At 37.5% G+C, this 18,163-nt stretch overlaps 1 protein-coding gene across 1 annotated transcript in view; it reads right to left on the bottom strand.

Annotated features, from left to right (window-relative positions):
- The window catches only part of axin1 (axin 1), a 52,632-nt gene extending 45,485 nt beyond the window's left edge, over nt 1-7,147 (bottom strand). The window contains exon 1 of the mRNA XM_064322446.1: nt 6,986-7,147. The gene's annotated coding sequence lies outside the window, so the exon portion shown is untranslated. The remainder of the gene's footprint in view (nt 1-6,985) is intronic.
- Between the last annotated feature and the right edge of the window lie 11,016 nt (nt 7,148-18,163).

The following is an 18,163-nucleotide window of genomic DNA, read 5'->3' as shown; positions in this document are numbered from 1 at the left end:
TATTAACTGATTACATAACAATATTCCATTAATACAAGATACATTCCAATAGGCTCTGTTGCTCTGTAAATTGATCGAAAGTTTCCAATTTGCACAGCACAGTTACTACGTAACAAGACACAACGCCAACGTCTAATTTTGGAACGTGAATATCAATATATTTACCTGTTGCGATCAAACAAATGACTTGGACAGCTACTTCAAAGGAGCTAGCGGTTTACGGTGTGGAAGTGGCCATATGTAGAAATAAATCCCAGATCTGCCGCATTTTGTTATTGCATATCATAATGTAAAACGTGCGTCGCTCCAATCAGAACGTCAGGTACACAAAGAGCAAAACATTTCTTTATCAATACCTTCACATTGCCGCTGCAACAGAGGAGCTGCCTTCCCATCTCCAGAGGGACCCTGACAGATACACGCGGAAAGGCGAGCTGTTTGTTCTCTCGCGCTTTTGCACAGACTGAACACTGCGGGTGCGAGTGCAACAGAAGTGATTAAATAAAAACGAAAGTTACCTCACCCCCGTTGTGAATTACCATTTAATATCAGGGGAGACCAAAAATACATGTAGATGTAAAGGTTTAATCAAAATAAATATAAAAAACAGGTCAAAAACCGGCATCGCCAGGTCAGTGAATTCAAAGAACATGTTAAGCAGCTGATCACAAACGAAAGTAAAATTTCAAATTCTTAATTAATTTCCCAACAAAAATTGTTGCTGAACAAAAGCAAGCTTACTGACAAAAATGAACGAAAACACATACACACTTTGCACCATTGAAGTCCATTACAGAACAATTCGAAGTTGATCCAAATGCGCAATGAAAGAAAGCACCAAAGAGCATGCTCGCTGAGAAGCCCAATGTCTTGTGGGACATTTCTGTCAAGTGAAGGGGACATTGTGTTTTAATAAATCGATCAAAACCCCGAAATAGACCGCGAGAAGACGGAGAAGACAAACCGTTTAACTCCATAATTTATTCCAGCAATTTCAGCAGTTCGCACCCGCACCATACACTTTTTTCATTTCTGGTATTTATACATAAAAGGCAGCATTCATTGATGACTGCACTTTTTGTGTATAACGTGGCTGTCGTGCCATCGTGTTATGTAGCATTGCAGTCTGATCTAAGGGATGTCCCTGAAAACTGAAGATTTACCAGGATGCAAAACGTGTAATGCCCCCCTAAAATCTGATATTGGTCATAATATCTTAAACAAAGCATAAAATCTGAGTTTTCTGTAATTTTGTTAAATCTTACCTAAATTAAAAAAAAATATCTGCAATTGCTTAGTCACCATTGCTACTGCTTAAAGTATGAGTATTGAAAACAAGATTAATATATTGGTGGTTAAAAATGTGGTTTGTTTGTGGATTATCACCAACTTGTTGATGACAAAATGCAGTGTTAACCTTGTAGTTGGTGGTCCTTAGCATGGTTATTGAAATAATCAAAGGGACATTGTGTTGAATAACAATCATATACACATTTGGACAAATGAGTGTTCGAAACATGAAACGGATATTAACACTTATGGCCAACAACGAAGTGTTTAGGTGGCACAGGTACTTTCCACTAGTCTCTCAATGTGCAGCAGTGATGCGAGGAGATCTGAATGAAGAGGGTGAATTCTCTCTGAAATAGCATTGGTAATTAAACTATCCATAGCTCAAGGGGGGAGTGCTGGACAGACTGCTGTCATTTTTGTTTTAATACATATAATGGCATAGAACCCCTGACAGGACTGCCATAACGGTGCTTGAAATTGTGCTTTGACTTTACACTGTGGGTGTCTATGCTATTCATACAGTGCACTGCACACAGACACACACAGACCAGCTGTCAATGTATAGGCTACAGGTGTTATGTCATCTGCAATGATGCATTTCAAATTACATAGATTAATTGTATTTTTTGTTGTAAATTTTATCACAAACCTCTGTCAGATATCATTCCGTCTTATGCAGAATTGCAAAAACATATATTTTCTTTTCTCTGGTATTTATACCGTGTCTCTAATATATATTTTGCATGCATAAGTTATTCTCATATTCTGTTTCATGAAATGATTATTGTAAAGACTGAATTGAGTCAGTATTTTTGGTTTGGATGCCTGGATTTCTATAAACCATCTTATAATTGTCTATATCTTAATGTACCATATCTGGTGAAACATATGGAGTAAGAATATCTGTAAGCATGTAGTTAGGTTTTCCCATTGTACAAATGTTCAAACCTATTTCCTGTTATGTTAACAAGTCATTACACAGTCATGGTGCTTTGAAGAACAATTCTCTGCAAATCCTACTCTTCCAAAATATCAGTTTTTCACAAGTGCCTCACCTCATTGGATGATGTGTGCAGTACTACAAATTGTAAGGAAAAAAGAGCAAAGTAGTATATTCATTTGTGTTAAAGTGGAATAAGCAGGTGGAGCAGCAATGTGATCTGCATCATTATGTCTATTCTCCTTTTCCACTTAAGATGGAATTTCACTTAGCAGATGAATTTTAATGCAGACTGAATATCAAGTTCACATGCAGCCAACGCTAGCACTGGCAGACTTTGAAACAGTGTTGTCAGGGCAAAGCTAGTCATATGCCAGAGACAGGATCAGCAAAAGCACAATAAGGATGGCCTTCCATCAGAACCATTTCATAAATGAGGGTTTTCATAAGTTTATTTAGGTTTCTCTTAATCAATAATTTAATAAAAATAATTCAATAAAAAAATTTAATTGAAATGTTGGTATATTTTCTTATATTTCAAATGACCTTTTGCAACTTTCCAAAAACAACCACATTATACCAAAAAGTTTTCCCAAACTTGTCACTGACTAGGGAGAAGTGCTCAAGATAACCGCTATAAATGAAATACAGATAGGATTTTGAATATCACACAGACACAGGCACAGTTCATTGTGCTGTGGGAACTGGTCTATTTATGCTTTGAAAGGAAACTTTTGTAAGGGCTGCTTAGGAACATTCATTTGTATCTCATTTGGAAGATTTTCAAAATTGTTTGCCTCTTGCAGGTTTCTTTGGAATATATGATGACGTCAGTTGTTTTAAGAATATGAACTGAAAAAATGGTTGTGTTGGATTGCTAAATTCACTATTTTAAAGCATAGTTTTACAGGCTTTAGCTTATTCCTGGATATAGAAAATACAAAAAACCACAGGGATTGGAAAAGATAAAAAGATGCATATAAAAATGTTAAGTTTAAGTACAATGGAAGCGTGTGCTTTGTGGTCAAACCTATGAATGAATGCAAAGGCTACCATAGTCCTATAATTAATTGTCTCTTAAAATATTTAAATATAACACATTCACAGTTTGTTGACCTGCATAGAGTATAGCACAGTTAGATACTGTGATACCACTGAGATAAAGGATTTAGTGTCAGACTGAATTTCTCATAACAGAAGTATCATAAATCTAGATTCACTTCTTGTAGAAAATAGCTACATGGCTTTGCTTTGCAATAAAAATTCTGTGTTTTCAATAAAACTTCTGAATTACTGCATTTATTATTTCTTGACTACATAAAATCTCAAACAATATCAGCTTCGGGGTTGAATAATGGCATGCTTTCATGTCAAGTAAAGTTATCACCTATATTTGATGAAAATATGATGAAAATAAATAAATGAGTAAATAGTCTTATAATATACTATAGAAAATGTGCTTCCTCAATAGAGAGAAGGAAAATCATGCTACAGTATGTGTGGTAGGCTACACCTGAACTGGAGGAATTAAAAGATTAGTGTCAATGTTAAGCATGAAATTCCAGACATTTGTGCAGTAGAAGGAGGAGGCATGATTAAATGACTAAATAAAAGACAGATTGTAATCACTGCTCAGAAGTACTGCTGAGGGCTTGTGCAGAACACATTTCAACCTCTGTCTCTTTTTCAACTGCCATTTAACCAGTTTACTTTGATTGAACATGCCAGAGAAGCAAAACAATCTATAGATGCAAGTAAGCCATCGTCATGTTTGTTCTGCTCTGCAGGCTGCTGAATATCTACCTTGGCAAACTGGATGTGAGGCAGAAAGATCTACTATCATCAATTGCGCATACTTCATAGCAGCAATGGAATTTAAATCCTATCATTGTGCTCAATCAGTGCACAGTGGAGCTGGCCAGCGAGACTGGGGTATCTCCTGAAGACAAAATGGCCCTTTTGCATGCTCCCACTCTTCTAGCACGGCTTTATAGAAGATACGAATCAAGGTTTGCATTAGACTGGATCCCTCCATCTCAATGAGAATGAAAAAAAGATAAAATTCCAGGGGGTGGTTTTTCTTAAATTGCTGTACAACTGATTTTTAAATCTGTTCCTGGGAGAACAAATGGTTTTTAAAACAACTATGCGAAGAGACTTTATTGACTATTTCTAGTTCCTGTATATCTGTCTATAGATAATGTACCAAACAATATACTCAATTTTTGTATGAGGAGGACATTATGCATATCAAAAGAAGCTACAACCATTGTTTTCTTCTTCAGCTACTGAAGTGAAGTAATGACAGCCCTAAAAAAGACTTGGTTCCAGAAAAAGGCTATATCTTCATTATCTTGCTATATAACATGTATAGCCATATGCTTTTGAAATAGGTTGGTATATTATATTTGTTTAATGAGTGATAAACCTGCCTAATTTAAAACATTGCACACCTGCTAACCGTTATGAGTATAATCTCCAGGTTCAAAAGCACTTGGAATGTAGACAACCATTATTCTACTTATGTGATTTAATTAGATCATGTTACATGAATAACTTTCAAGGAGAAGATAAGTAAAAAACAGAGCAATGCACTGAGAGTCCACACACTTGTTATGAGAGGCAGTCAGAATAAATTCAGTTACAGTAAACAATACCACTATATTCCATAGGAAATCAAGGGAGTAAGGTTAAGCTCCTTTCCAACTATCAGGTCATTTCTTGCAACATGTGAAGGTTTTTGGAAAGGGCATATGACTGTTAGTTAGGAATAACATTAAGTCTAATTGTTGTCTGGCCAATGCAAAAAGTGTACAGAAAACAATATGTAAGAGTACTAGGTCAATAATCTGTTTTGTTTATTCTGTTGTAGTTTCTAGACCTTAACAATTTTTCAGAAGAATATCTTTGTTGAAACATTATTTTTTCTAAGGTCGCAGAAACAGGAATGTGAAAAGGTGATGCAGAAAAGCTGATAGAAAGACAATGACTCACGTAATTCCACTGCAATAACCTGTGAGAAATGTTAGGTTGCTCGCTCCAAGAGTATTTCTTCCAAGAATCCCACCCACATATTGTACATAATTAGTTATGTCTCATTTCAATAATGCACTGTGCTCCCTCAATGGCTACAATTTTAAGTCTGACAAGAAGCCAAGTTATGGAAGTGTTGCACACAAATGTGTTTAGTGTAAGAATGTGGAAGAATAATGGTCAATACATTACAATAATGGTCAATACAAGCTACGTCAAAACAACACTTGTTTTAGGAAGTATTATAAAATTACCCGGTACATGGTGTATGATGTACTTTGATCTTGATCAAGTTGGCCATCTGCCAAACAGCCATATCTTTTTAACCTTATTTACTAAGGTTACGGTTGTGACCAAATTCTGTGCCAAGACAAATGACAAAGGTCGAACTGTGTTGATTTACTAGTATATATATATATATAAAACTATTTTTTCGCATTATGTTGACTAAATTTATAGATAATACTGTGTGTGTGTGTGTGTGTGTGTGTGTGTGTGTGTTTGTGTGTGTGTGCACAGGTGCGTGTGTGCATTGCTTCAACAGAGCCCAACAAGGCCATGAATGAGGGAATCACATACATCCCAGCAGGCTAGATTTAACATTGAAGTGATCGCTGCCTAGGTCATCATCATAAGCATATAGATCTTTCATTTGTCACTATTTTTAAATGAATGTCTGAAAAATACATTTTGAACAGGGTCTAAATGAACGAATGGTACATCACAGGGGCAGGCTTGCTCAAGGCAGGCTGTGAGACAGCTGAGCCTCATTAAAAACACCATGCATACTGTATTAAGTCTCAGGCAGGAGGCACAGTGGGTTGGCTAACCTAACTGCAGGCAGGCTCAGAAAAATTGCTAGATTGTTGAAAATGAAATTATGAGAAGTTTATCGTGTCCCCGGTGCTTTTTAATGAATCCAGCCTTTTGATGGACATCATTCAACGTGTCAATGCATACATTTTCTGGGCTTTTGTACTCTAAATACAAAATAATCTGTGCTGGTATGGGGCTGTGGCAGTTTTCTGAAAAGCAACTCTACCCACAACCTGAAGACACTGTTTTTAAGAGTCAGGTCACATGTATTTAAAGGTGATAAAGCGTGGCATTCTTTTGGCAGTAACATGCCTGTCCTGGTTTTTAATTTAACACGCTGCCTCTTTCAAGGGCTGGGCCGTTCAATATTCTAAAAAGTTGCAGTGAACCACTGTTGTAATTAAAGCCTTTCTCTGGTCATGCCTCCCTGTGAGTTCTAATTAAAGAAAATCTGCAGGCTTGACACGTTGTCGGCTCTTCCAGGTATAGCTTCCTCAAAATAATTGAGCTCCAGCATTCACTGTGGATGCATGGGCCTGGCTGTAATGCCCGTACAGACACAACCCATGGCTTCCACACATGTATGTAATGAGTATGACCATCCCACTGTTTTATTTTAGAATGGCAGCATAGCAGGGCCAAGAATAAACATGAATTAGCAGGCTTGCATTTCCGAATGCCTGGCATGACCTAAGTGATTTGTCTCTAAATCCAATTTGAAAAGGGCTTGTTTTTAGCATGTAAAGACAAAAGTGTGCATTAATACACTATTTAATATCCTATTTTGTTGTTCATTGAGCACTGAAAAGCAGAATGCACATGTACATGTACTTATATATGCGTGTGTGTGTGTTTGTGGAGAGAGGGGGTGGTATATGTAACAAGTAAAAATAAGTGTCTTACCTCAAAATAGCTGCATTTTTGCTGCATGGATTCTGACTTTCCAAGCATATATCCAGGAGCACAGGCTTCCATTCCCGAATCATTCCGCAACCTCAGTTCCAAAAGGGAGAACATCTTCCTTATCTGCAGCAGCGCAAGTATTTTCACTGTCAGTGGCCCACCCTGCCATCCCAGGCTGGCTCTCCTATCCATTACTTTCTGAAACAAAGGAAAAAAGAACACCTGTGCAGTCATTTTTACACCTGTCATTTCAAGACAGAGAGAGGAAAAAATATATGTGTGGCATCTAGTATAGCTCTGTTTACTTCACAAAACAGTTGACATCCACAAGGTCCCAGCGCACACTGCGACTGATCATTGCACTGGAAATCATTAATGTCACAAGTAACATTGACCCTGATACATTTAACTTAACTTCCATTAATTATGATAAGACACCCTTGAAAGCATATTTGAGGCCTAGCAGAATATGTCTGTTTTTAAAGTAGGGTAACATAACCGTCATAATAACAATAACCTTTTTATTAAGAGCTCTGTTTTGTTGTGCAGGATCTACATTGAGACTTTGCAACTGACCTCAGAAAAGAAGACACAACTATAGTAACGTGTATTTAACCACAATTATTTTTGATCTACATAACACAAGACATCTTGCATGTAAATGTGTGCTAAAAAGCAGCAAATATATTTTCTCCATAAGCAATTGCATCTCTAGGATTTCCACCCATTTTGTATTCCAATGATTATTTCCTGTTGGAGCATCCAATTAGCCAGAAGGTCTTCATTAATCATCTTTGGCGTTTTTAAGAACAATGAAACTAGGGAATTAATTTGGCCCTATTAGACCTATAGCATTATGCATTGTGTTGTTGCAGTGAGAATACGCCACATATAGAGCAACACTTCTGACCTTTACAATCACGGGAGGTGTTTCCAGCAAGTTTGTTCTCATGAATAATAATGGCTTCGGTATGCGAGTGGGATCTGTCAGCAATAAGCGAGCGAGGAAGGGATTGACTCAAAGAAGCTCCCCGGCAGGGCCGCTCTGAGGAGCGGGGTCCAGACCCCTCGCTGAGGGAAGGTCACCACACAGGGGAGCCAGGGACACGCCCTCACCTTCTGCTCCGCAGCCACCATCTCCCTCGTCCTCTCAACCCCCCGCTTTCTTCTCCTTCCTACATTTGCAGGGGAGGCGGCAGTGGGTGGGGGGGGTTGTTTTCTTTTCCATATGGTTCCTCAGCAGAGGTGCCCCAGGTAGTCAAGTGTTTGGAGTGCTGTGCATGCCAGCCCAAGGTGATGGTGACTGTCTAGGGGGTAATCTCGTATGCAAGTTTGAGGGCTCTCATTAAAATGTGCAAAAAAAAGCTAACTTCTTTTTCCAAAATGAGTTAATTTTTAAATGTATTTCTGTCAATCAAGAATGTCAATTATAAACACACATTTGCATACTTTAGTTCGCAGAGGATGTTGTCATTTGTTCGTAAGAGCTGTAATGATTCAGAAACCACATAAATTTAATGCCAAGGCCACCAATGGCATTGTTCCCATGAAAGGGCAATTATCTAAATGCCAACCCATATTACTAATACCATTATAGCTATCAGCATTATAATTACCCTACCCCAAATAAATGAAAATGTATGAATTCAAATGTCAACGAATCAATCAGAACGAGCTGATAATTATTTCTCAGCGCAACTCTCAGTGCCACCCTGGCAGGTTTGAGAAAACATACCGTTCTAAAAAATTATAGCCAAAGTCCGGTGAATACAGCAGGATCAATGGCATCGCTCTTCTATACTGCAGAGACTCAGCCAGGAAAAGACTCACATCAGATGCCATCAGCATATGTTCCCAGAGAAGCCCTTTACTTGCCCTTCCTCGGGCCTTCCTTTGATGGCTGGGCCCCCCACCGTGCTCAAACAGAAGGCCTCTGGACATATATGAGCTCAGCTCTCTCAGAAATAGAGCTACTCTTTTAAAAAGACAAGACAAGAAAAGAAAATTATATATATATATATATATATATATATATATACTGTATATATACATTACAGTTTGTAAGTATTTGGACAGTAATGCAGTTTTTGTTGCTTTGGCTCTGTATTCCCGCATATTGGATTTGAAATGAAACAATATCAGGTTAATGTGCCAACCGGTTGCTTTAATTTGTGGGCATTAATATTTATATCAGGTGAACTATGGAGGAATTGCAGCCCTTTTTATACATAATCCCACCATTTTGGGGAACACATATATGCACACACACACACACACACATGCTTAAAATAAAAAAGTCAGCGCCTGGGTTTGAGAAAGAACACATGCCATATTCACCACTTTCCGGCTCTTATCTTTACATAAGATCAGGCCAGACCATCAGGGACCACCATTTTGTGCCGAGCGCTTTACACTTTATCTTATAATCTCATACAGCAGCACAGAGGCTTTCCAGTTTAAGGGCTAGCACTCTGTTGAATGTGAAAGCATATTCTTTTATGTGGTGCCTATTATTTCATACATGTTCTCACTTTAAAGGAATACCAATACCCTTGACTGTGTGTTCCCTTTCATGTTTGTAAAAATAGAGCCTACGACAAGCCCCAGTCACAAAGCAAGCAAGAATCATTAACAAGCTCTGAAATAGTACAAATTTGACCCAATAGCAATTAATCTTCTCAGTGAGTTGCCTTAGCTCCATGATTCATTTTTTGCATATGTGCCTGTGAATACCATGCACGGAGGCCTTGATGGGTATGCACACAGCCAGAGGAAACTATTGGAATAATCTGACAGCTGAGTTTGGCTGTGAAGCACCCCCTGTGACTGATGGCTGCAGCTGCCAATCAGTTGCCCGTACTCAGGGTCTGATTGACAAATGAAGTGACAGGTGCAGTTGCAGCTTAAGTACCTGCTGCGTTGCAGGGTTGCAGGGGGCTAGAGGGGGAGGTGGTGGACAGAGGAAGTAATTGACAGCTGGAGCTGTCTGCTAAGTAGTTTATCCTGGTGTGCGCATAACAAGTGCCAAGGCATCTGTTCCTCTCACATCTCTCTCCCCATCTTTGCTGGCACCAGTGCTGCCATTCTAATAAACCAGCAGGTTATAGATGACATTCCACAGGGAGACACAGATGCATTTATACAAACGCACATATACATAAGCGCACACACGGTATATGCACGTGTGTGTGTGCATGCATGCTCTCTCTCACACACACACACGCACATACACACAGATACAGGAACTAACTGATGTACATACACTGAAAAGTCTACTGATAAACTTTCAAAACGCCTCATACCCATTAGCCAATAAGAACATCTTCAGCATGTAGGCTGCTTCCTCAGTAATTTCAGTTTACATAAGAATAACCATTTGAGTATGCTTGTCATTCAATGTTGTATTCATTTATATTTATTAAAATATTCAAACTTGAAATATCATAAATACATCTATAAAATAGTTAAGAACATATGAGTTCAGACAGCCAATGGCAAACCAAGGGCAACAAGTTCACTTTCAGGAGGAGGTTGTCTTTGGCATTGAAAGGAATCTGCCTTCTGAACAATTCCGTTTAAACATAACAGGACTCATCTGAAAGCAGAGGCCTGGTGTCAGGCAAGCTCTGCCCTCAGCTGATACAGTTATATAACCATAGTGGCAGTCTACATACCTCCACCACCCACAGCACTTTTAGCAGCCTTAAACTCTCATAATTTCACCCTGCTCCGAAAAATGTAATAATTTAAGTTTTGTCCAAATCCAACATTTTCAGTTAGCTTGTTAATGGATAGGCAAGAGGAATAGACCCCACTGGGTCTATCATGCAACCTTCATTGGCTGAAGGTAAATCATTACAATTTACAGTGCTGCCGGAGTGATGCTCCATCTGGCTGTAAATGCAAGAATGATATATGAGGGCAGCTGTCGTATAACTGCTTTGCTTCAAAAGGAACTCCAATTTTATCAATTTCACTCAGTACGCCCATATATGTCCTGACCTACCTCTGCTACACAGTTATATAAGCAGGCAATAAAAGTAGCCTAAGAACACTTGCTGGGTTCACGTGAAGTGCACGCACTTGCGGCCAACTTTACCTTTGCATTTGAAGTTGTTATTGTGCAACCAGAGTCTTATGATCAACCGCAATCACAAGGTAATTACAATGCTCACTTCCTAGGACAGCCAGGCACTGGATCTTGAATGTTACCCAATCACTGGGGGCGGAGTTTCACTTTCAAGGGCGCCTCATATCATAAAACCTGCGATCCAGCAGGGATACGTGACACACTGCGGAAAGTCAGCCATAAAATACAGTGTTTGATGATGTCATTCTCTGTCACTTATTATTAGCCCTTCTGCCATAAATTACACTCCTTGGAGAACTTTAAACCAATTGTGCACCATGTGCTAGTTATAAACACAAAATCCATATTCTATCTTCCAAAGCAAAAAGATTAAGACTTAATTAACCTATAAAAATATTTGAATAAAATAAACTTTTGCCTGATATTGCACCCTTGTACAATGCTCATACATGTTCATTCCAGGTAAATGCTTACACAGCAGCATGATGAATACAATGTTTTGGGTTATAAACAGCAGTGAAACATTATTTGTGCATGATAACCACATTCGTCTACCATAAAGCTAAAAGTGAAGTCATGGGTCAATGTCCACAGCTGTATAATACAGCAAAGTACAGCTCTAAAGAAACTTTAACACATTATTTCAGAACAAATAATATGATCTGTATGATCTCAAATGGATTGGAAATAGTTTAGAGACAGGGGAATTCCTATTATGGTGGAAGATTTCGGTGATTTCAGCGGAAGGAAACAATGAGAGATTGCCATCTATATAAATCCCCACATAAATCCCCTGCCGACATTTTGCAGCAGACATATCTGAAGGAATACAATCACTATAACCTGACTAAATTTCATGAAACCTAGATAATAAGGTCAATGTTTTTCCATGTTATTTTGGGTCTGTGCATCTGACACTAAGTTATTCCTTCATTAAATGCAAGGGAAACCTCAACAGGGCTTAACGCATCTCATGGGGACCCTGAGTTTTTCTCTTCCCTGGACTTTTCAGCTCATTTGTATTGGTAGCCAGGATTAGCAGAGTCCACTAATTCCCATTAATTTGATCCCGAAAGACTTGCTTACCTATAACCGAGAAATTAAAAAAACATTTTCATGCCTTTCACCGGCACACATGTTCAAAGTGCCTATTTATTAATACCATACACATCTTATATGCACATCTATTAAGGAAATCACAGAAAATATGAAAATACTTTTCTTTCTTGTGTACCCGGCACTGAGCTTCTCTTCATTTTTTTTATGCTGGCCACAGTACTAGCTAGCATATGGGGTTTACATATGTGAACTAAAATAAACTGCAAACATTTTGGCCTAAATATCATATTTTTAATCAAATGATGATATGAAGTGGTCACCAAGATCTTTTTTCACTGGATTCAACAGGTTTTCAGAAAATGCACTACATGGAATCATGCTCCCCATGATTCACAGGGAAAGCAGCAGCATGCTTAAATTCACAATACTATAATATCCTAATTTGCTCATTTAATGAAATTGCTGGTAATGAGCCATTTCTCTTCCATTTCCACAAGACTTACTTTTGCTACATACTCACCATTTAATAGTGTTTTTATCCCATTATTATGTTGCTCATATATAATTCTTCTGAGATTTTTTAACGAGATCTGATTTTAGATGGCTGGCATTTGATATTGCAATGACATGGAGGGCTAGATTAAAGTAAATATGGCTTATGTCTCAAGACTGTTTGTTATTCAATGTACAGACACAGTCAGCTTGATTTACCGTATTTGACTGCATTGATATGCATAACCCTCTATATTACATTGCATTAAATTACATTGAATTTTATTCTCTCATTTGGCACCATTTCAAAATGTTTTGTACATTGTACATATATTATCACATACATTAACTACACGGCACAACTAAGAATAAGGATAGGGCTATTAAACAAATGGCCTGGGGGCATCTTGATGCATCTATAATGCATCAAAAAAGCGACACTGTCCAGGCCAATACTTAATCATTCACAAAATGCATTTGTGCTATGAATAAATGCAACAGATTATTTTTCTGTTGTTAACACGAACTCCGTGTCACTCAGATTCTTTGTTTTTACTGATTTCAGTCCTATAATACTTGTTTAATTTGGATTGTTTGTTTTATTAGAATGTATGTGTTATACATGGCAACTTGACCAATTTCAGAAAAGTGATTCAAGGCATTCATTGGAATTAAGCAAACAAATCACCTTGGTTTTAATTAAATAAACATATTTAGTAAAGTTATTTATTCAGATTAATTATAATGAATATAAATCTGCTAATTCTCAAACAAACTAGATTCAGTCAGTTAAAAAATATGAGAATGATTTATATACGGCAAATTCTGACACGATTATATGACTATTATGTATTTAAAACATTTTTATTGATTTATTTATTTTATTAATGTATAGTAATTGTATGCATATTATTTATGTATTTTCAATACATTGGATTTATTCATAATAATTGTGTAAATATGGTTATTCATTGTTTCATTAATGTTTGATTTATAAATACACATCACATAAGTTTGCTGTTTGCCTTACATTAAAATTAATTAAAATTAATTCATGTAAATGGATGGAATGTTTATATGCATTTAAAATGCATAAATCGCCAATACTAAATATTTATTTGAGTGCACTCAGGACAAATAAATAAAAGGTAATTATGATTCTTCAATGTGATAATGGCTATGTATATTTCAAGAATACGTCTACATTGTCCATATAATTCATTACATCATGTGCATATATATTTTTAGACATTGGGTGTGGAAAGTGTTGGCTCACTTGCACCATGTTAGAGACAAATCTGGCTCCCATGAAAAATTGCTTAAAGAGCCTAAATTTAGGACTTTTTCAATATCAATTAAATGTAAATACGTAAATGCTTTATTAGGACAATCTACCGTATCAATTAATTGAGAAAAATGTTATCTATATCCTCATGAGCTCTGCATCCATATTTTCAACAGAAGGGTACTGGAGCAGAATGTGAAACATGAGAAAAGCTTTACACCTCATTTATTCTCTTAGGCCTTAAACAAAAGAAACACACTGCAGCAAATCTTACCTCCCTTCATTCTAGCTCTGGGATACATGGGACTGTGTAAGTGTACATTTCAGGCACATCTTCAGGTGTTTAGAAGGACACTCCACAGTAAAAAAAAATATTTTGAAAACTTGAAAAACACATAATACTCTTCTTGAAATTTTGCGGTCTTAAATGTCTAGGTAAAATCTGTTTGGTAAACCTTGTAGCCCCATCAACATTGGATATGAGGAGAGATATGAGGGCAGTACAATGGTTGCATGGCTAATAAGGGTTAGTATTGGCTTTGCCTCATGCTGTCACTGAAAAACCAATTCAAATGGTCTCGAGGACAACAAAGTGATCACTGACAAGTCGATCTCCATGGCAGAAGTATGTAGAAGCAGTGTTCCAATACAAAGCCACTCCATAAAATGAAAACAATTGTGTGTGCAAAGGGGGGAGGAGGGAAGAATTGGATTAACTAGCTTGAAAGTCAGAGTGCTTGTAAACAGTTTACAAGTATTGGATGCATTTAAAGGAGAATAACAATGCCAGCCCAGCATGATTTAGACATGGAAAGAAGAAAAGGTCAGATGAACATATAAATTAGCACTCCGCTCGTCTGCCGAAGGAGTAGGTGGTGGAGCTGCAGGACGATTCAACTCTCACCTCTGGGAAGAGGAGTCAATTCTGACCTGGAGCACTGCCGGAAAGCCCACTCAATCTCCTCTGGAAAATGGCAAGCCACCAGCAAGAGAATGAAAATAAAGACAAATGAAAGCAGTGGGCTGTCAGGACAAGAGCCTTGTGTTACACGGCTGGAGGCACTTCCCAAAAATTCAATTTTTATAGTGCCTTTCGAACAGCCTCCTCTACAGCACTGAGACTAATGACTAAACCTACTGGTCTATCACTGTGGGATTTGGGAGCGAGGTCAAATGCGCAAGAGGAAAAAAAATCTGAAAACAAAAGCAGTGATTTGTCGATACCAATCAATGTGAGAGCAAGCAGAGATTGGAGCTGGTCAGTTCAGAAGCAGTGCGGAGACACAGAGCATCAGGGGTCAGGAGGGGAGAGAGTAAAATGTGTGTTTGTGTGTGTGTGTGTCTGTGTGTGAATGTGTGTGTGAATATGTGTGTGTGTATGTATGTGTACGCGCACATATGCGTGTGTGTGTGTACATGTGTATGTGTGTGCGTGTGTTTGTGTGTATGTTAGGGATCTCTCCAGACAGGGCCAGTCTGAACACCAGGCTGTAACTTAGCCTCATCACTCTACAATACACTCTTATGCAAAATCAATATTCTGCAGGCTACTAATACAGTACAACTGAAAGACACGGGAGGGGTCTGGAGTAACTGTCTCAATATAAGGCCCTTGTGCACCCATAGTATTGGTGAATCCATTTAGAACATGTGCAGTAAATGGCGGCATTCTACCAAGATTCAGTTATAATTCAGTGATTCAGATTCAGGTGTGATATCCACTCTGTTTGATTCTTAAAGGCTTAGGTCATGAATATTAAATGCACAAAATAACAGCTAAAGACATGACGTGCTGAGCATATTCCCATCATGTACAATCAACTTGGGTGATTTATGAATCATAAGGGAGGGCAGTAAATCGACAGGGAAGCCTGCTGGAGTTGTTTATGGCAGTTGTTATATTTGGACCGATGGACCGATTATCATTAAATAAGTTTTTAGAAATCCAATGAATTCTCATATGCTTACATTTTCATACTTAAATACTTTACTTGAACATTTGCCACAGCAGACTGCCAGAAATATAACAGTGAACAGTATTTCATTGTGTACTGACAACAATTTTTTTTCATCCTCAATCCTGATTGTTTCAGCTAGTTCGCTAACTTCCTGGTAAATCTTTAATTGCAATGTAAAAAAGCCCCAAATGTTTAGAGTTTTCGAACCTTACAAATACATTTAAGAGAAATTGCTGTACAAATTCAACATCTTCACACTTAATATGTGACCCCTTCAGCAAATATGCTTTATTTTACTGGAGTTCACAGCTGGTCAGCATGATAAGGTAGCTTGAAAACCACAGCTTTTCATGTTTTTCTATTGTTTGCAACCTAACCATCTGCTCTGCATTCTTCACAGCAAGAGCCACAGCGAAATCCATGCCATTAAGTCGCTTAAGAATGCAGTCTGCAGTCTGACAGTATTAATTCCTTTTCTCTCTCTTGTCTCTGCTCAAGTAACACTTTTGCATGGAAAGGGGAACTGTATTTACAAATCCTAGTTAACATTGGTTCAGCCTTTTCTCAATCTCGTTTTGTGAAAATGTTCCTTGCCACAACTGAATTAATCTCAAGGCTTTTTTATTTCAGCCTTTCCCATTTCTCCTTGTCTCTCACCACGCCCTCATCAATGCAGCCCTTTGAGGACCTCATTCGTTTACAGCCAGCCACACCATGACAGCTCATCCATAATGACAAATATTATTAATCACAGCTATGAAGGATTCATTCAATATGAGACTGTCAGTGTAAGAGCGAGGTCAACCAATTTTGTGCAATCTCAGTAAACACTGCAATATATCACACATAAAAATCTGACTGAGTCTCTGTTAATTTTGTTTAATATTTAGACATCAATTAATTGAGGTTTCGTACTAGAGTTGTAATAGGTGTAATAGGCTAATGAAAATGAAATGGTTCCACATTGTGCATTTTAAAATAATACATACATTGAAATAACACACTAACATATAGGGGGAAAACTTATGAATAGACTGGAAATATGTTAAATCAGGCAACTGGAAAAAAGATCATCCAAAAAGGGGGGGGGTTATATATCCAAAATTCAGAACCTGACCTTTAGTTGCCTGGAACTGTGTGGATTGGTTGCTGTAAGCAACGAGTGATGTATATATCCGGAAATGTGAGGAAAGATGTGGAGCCCATTCCCTTGTGAAATTTACCTTTTGACTTGTGAATGTAATTTACATTAAATTAGATTAGCACACACAATGTTTGTGATGAAAAATGCTTACATCCCCAGCTAATACAAAATCTTGCAAGTTCCAGAGGCAGATTTGTTTAACACTGCTAACATTCTGGATAAAGTTAACATGAATGACCATCCACAACTGAAATTAATTTTTTAAAACTTAAAGCTGTTTGCTCTACAGACATTTATGCAATGTTTCTTCTGATCTAAAGATAACATTCGATGGAGATCCAGAAACTGTTCAAATGCACATTCTGGGAACATTTCCATTGCATTCTGAGCCTCTTCAGAATGTTATGGAAGCCGAGTCTCTTCATTGTATCACAAGAGGGGATTTCATGAAAAAGACAATTTTAGTTCAAAACGGCATTGGGATATTCATACACATATGTGTCATTATTTGTGGGTTTACAGCCTGGAACTGTGAGTCAATATATTGAAATGCCACTGAGAGATTGGTAATGATGGACCTGAAAGGACACAGAAGGCATTTATCTCAATTTTCCCACATTGGATTGACTCAAACAAAATTGAACTATTTTTCCTAATAAAATCTGCTCTAGCACATGTCCAAAACAAAGCAGCTGCATTTTGAATCTTTCTGCAGATAAATAAATAAACCAGAAGCAACTATATCAAACCATTTTGTTGAATATGAATGCAATCATAAGCACCAATGCATTCAAGGAACTGTCTGACCATGCATAATCCACTAGCTTGGCTAAAATTTCAATAGACACAATTATATGTCCAAGAGTTTGCACTACTAGAATCACAGTAGTATTTTTTTTAATCAATGGGAATTGTGGGAATGGGAATGGTTAGGTAAGGCACAAAATAATTGCTTTTTAAACTACTTTTATGTTGACTTCAGTGTCATCTACTGTGTATTCATACTTCTTCGATATAGTACAAAAATCATAATAATGTTTTGAAAATAAAAACATTGATCAATTAACCTCACAAAATTAAATATTGTGTTGCCATTTTACCATCTATTTTTTTTTTTTTTTTGTAGCACCTGTATTGTGAAAATCTAAAT

The sequence above is a fragment of the Anguilla rostrata genome, chromosome 2, assembly GCF_018555375.3.
Source record: "Anguilla rostrata isolate EN2019 chromosome 2, ASM1855537v3, whole genome shotgun sequence".
Lineage (NCBI taxonomy): Eukaryota > Metazoa > Chordata > Actinopteri > Anguilliformes > Anguillidae > Anguilla > Anguilla rostrata.
This window is presented reverse-complemented; position numbering and strand designations above follow the sequence as displayed.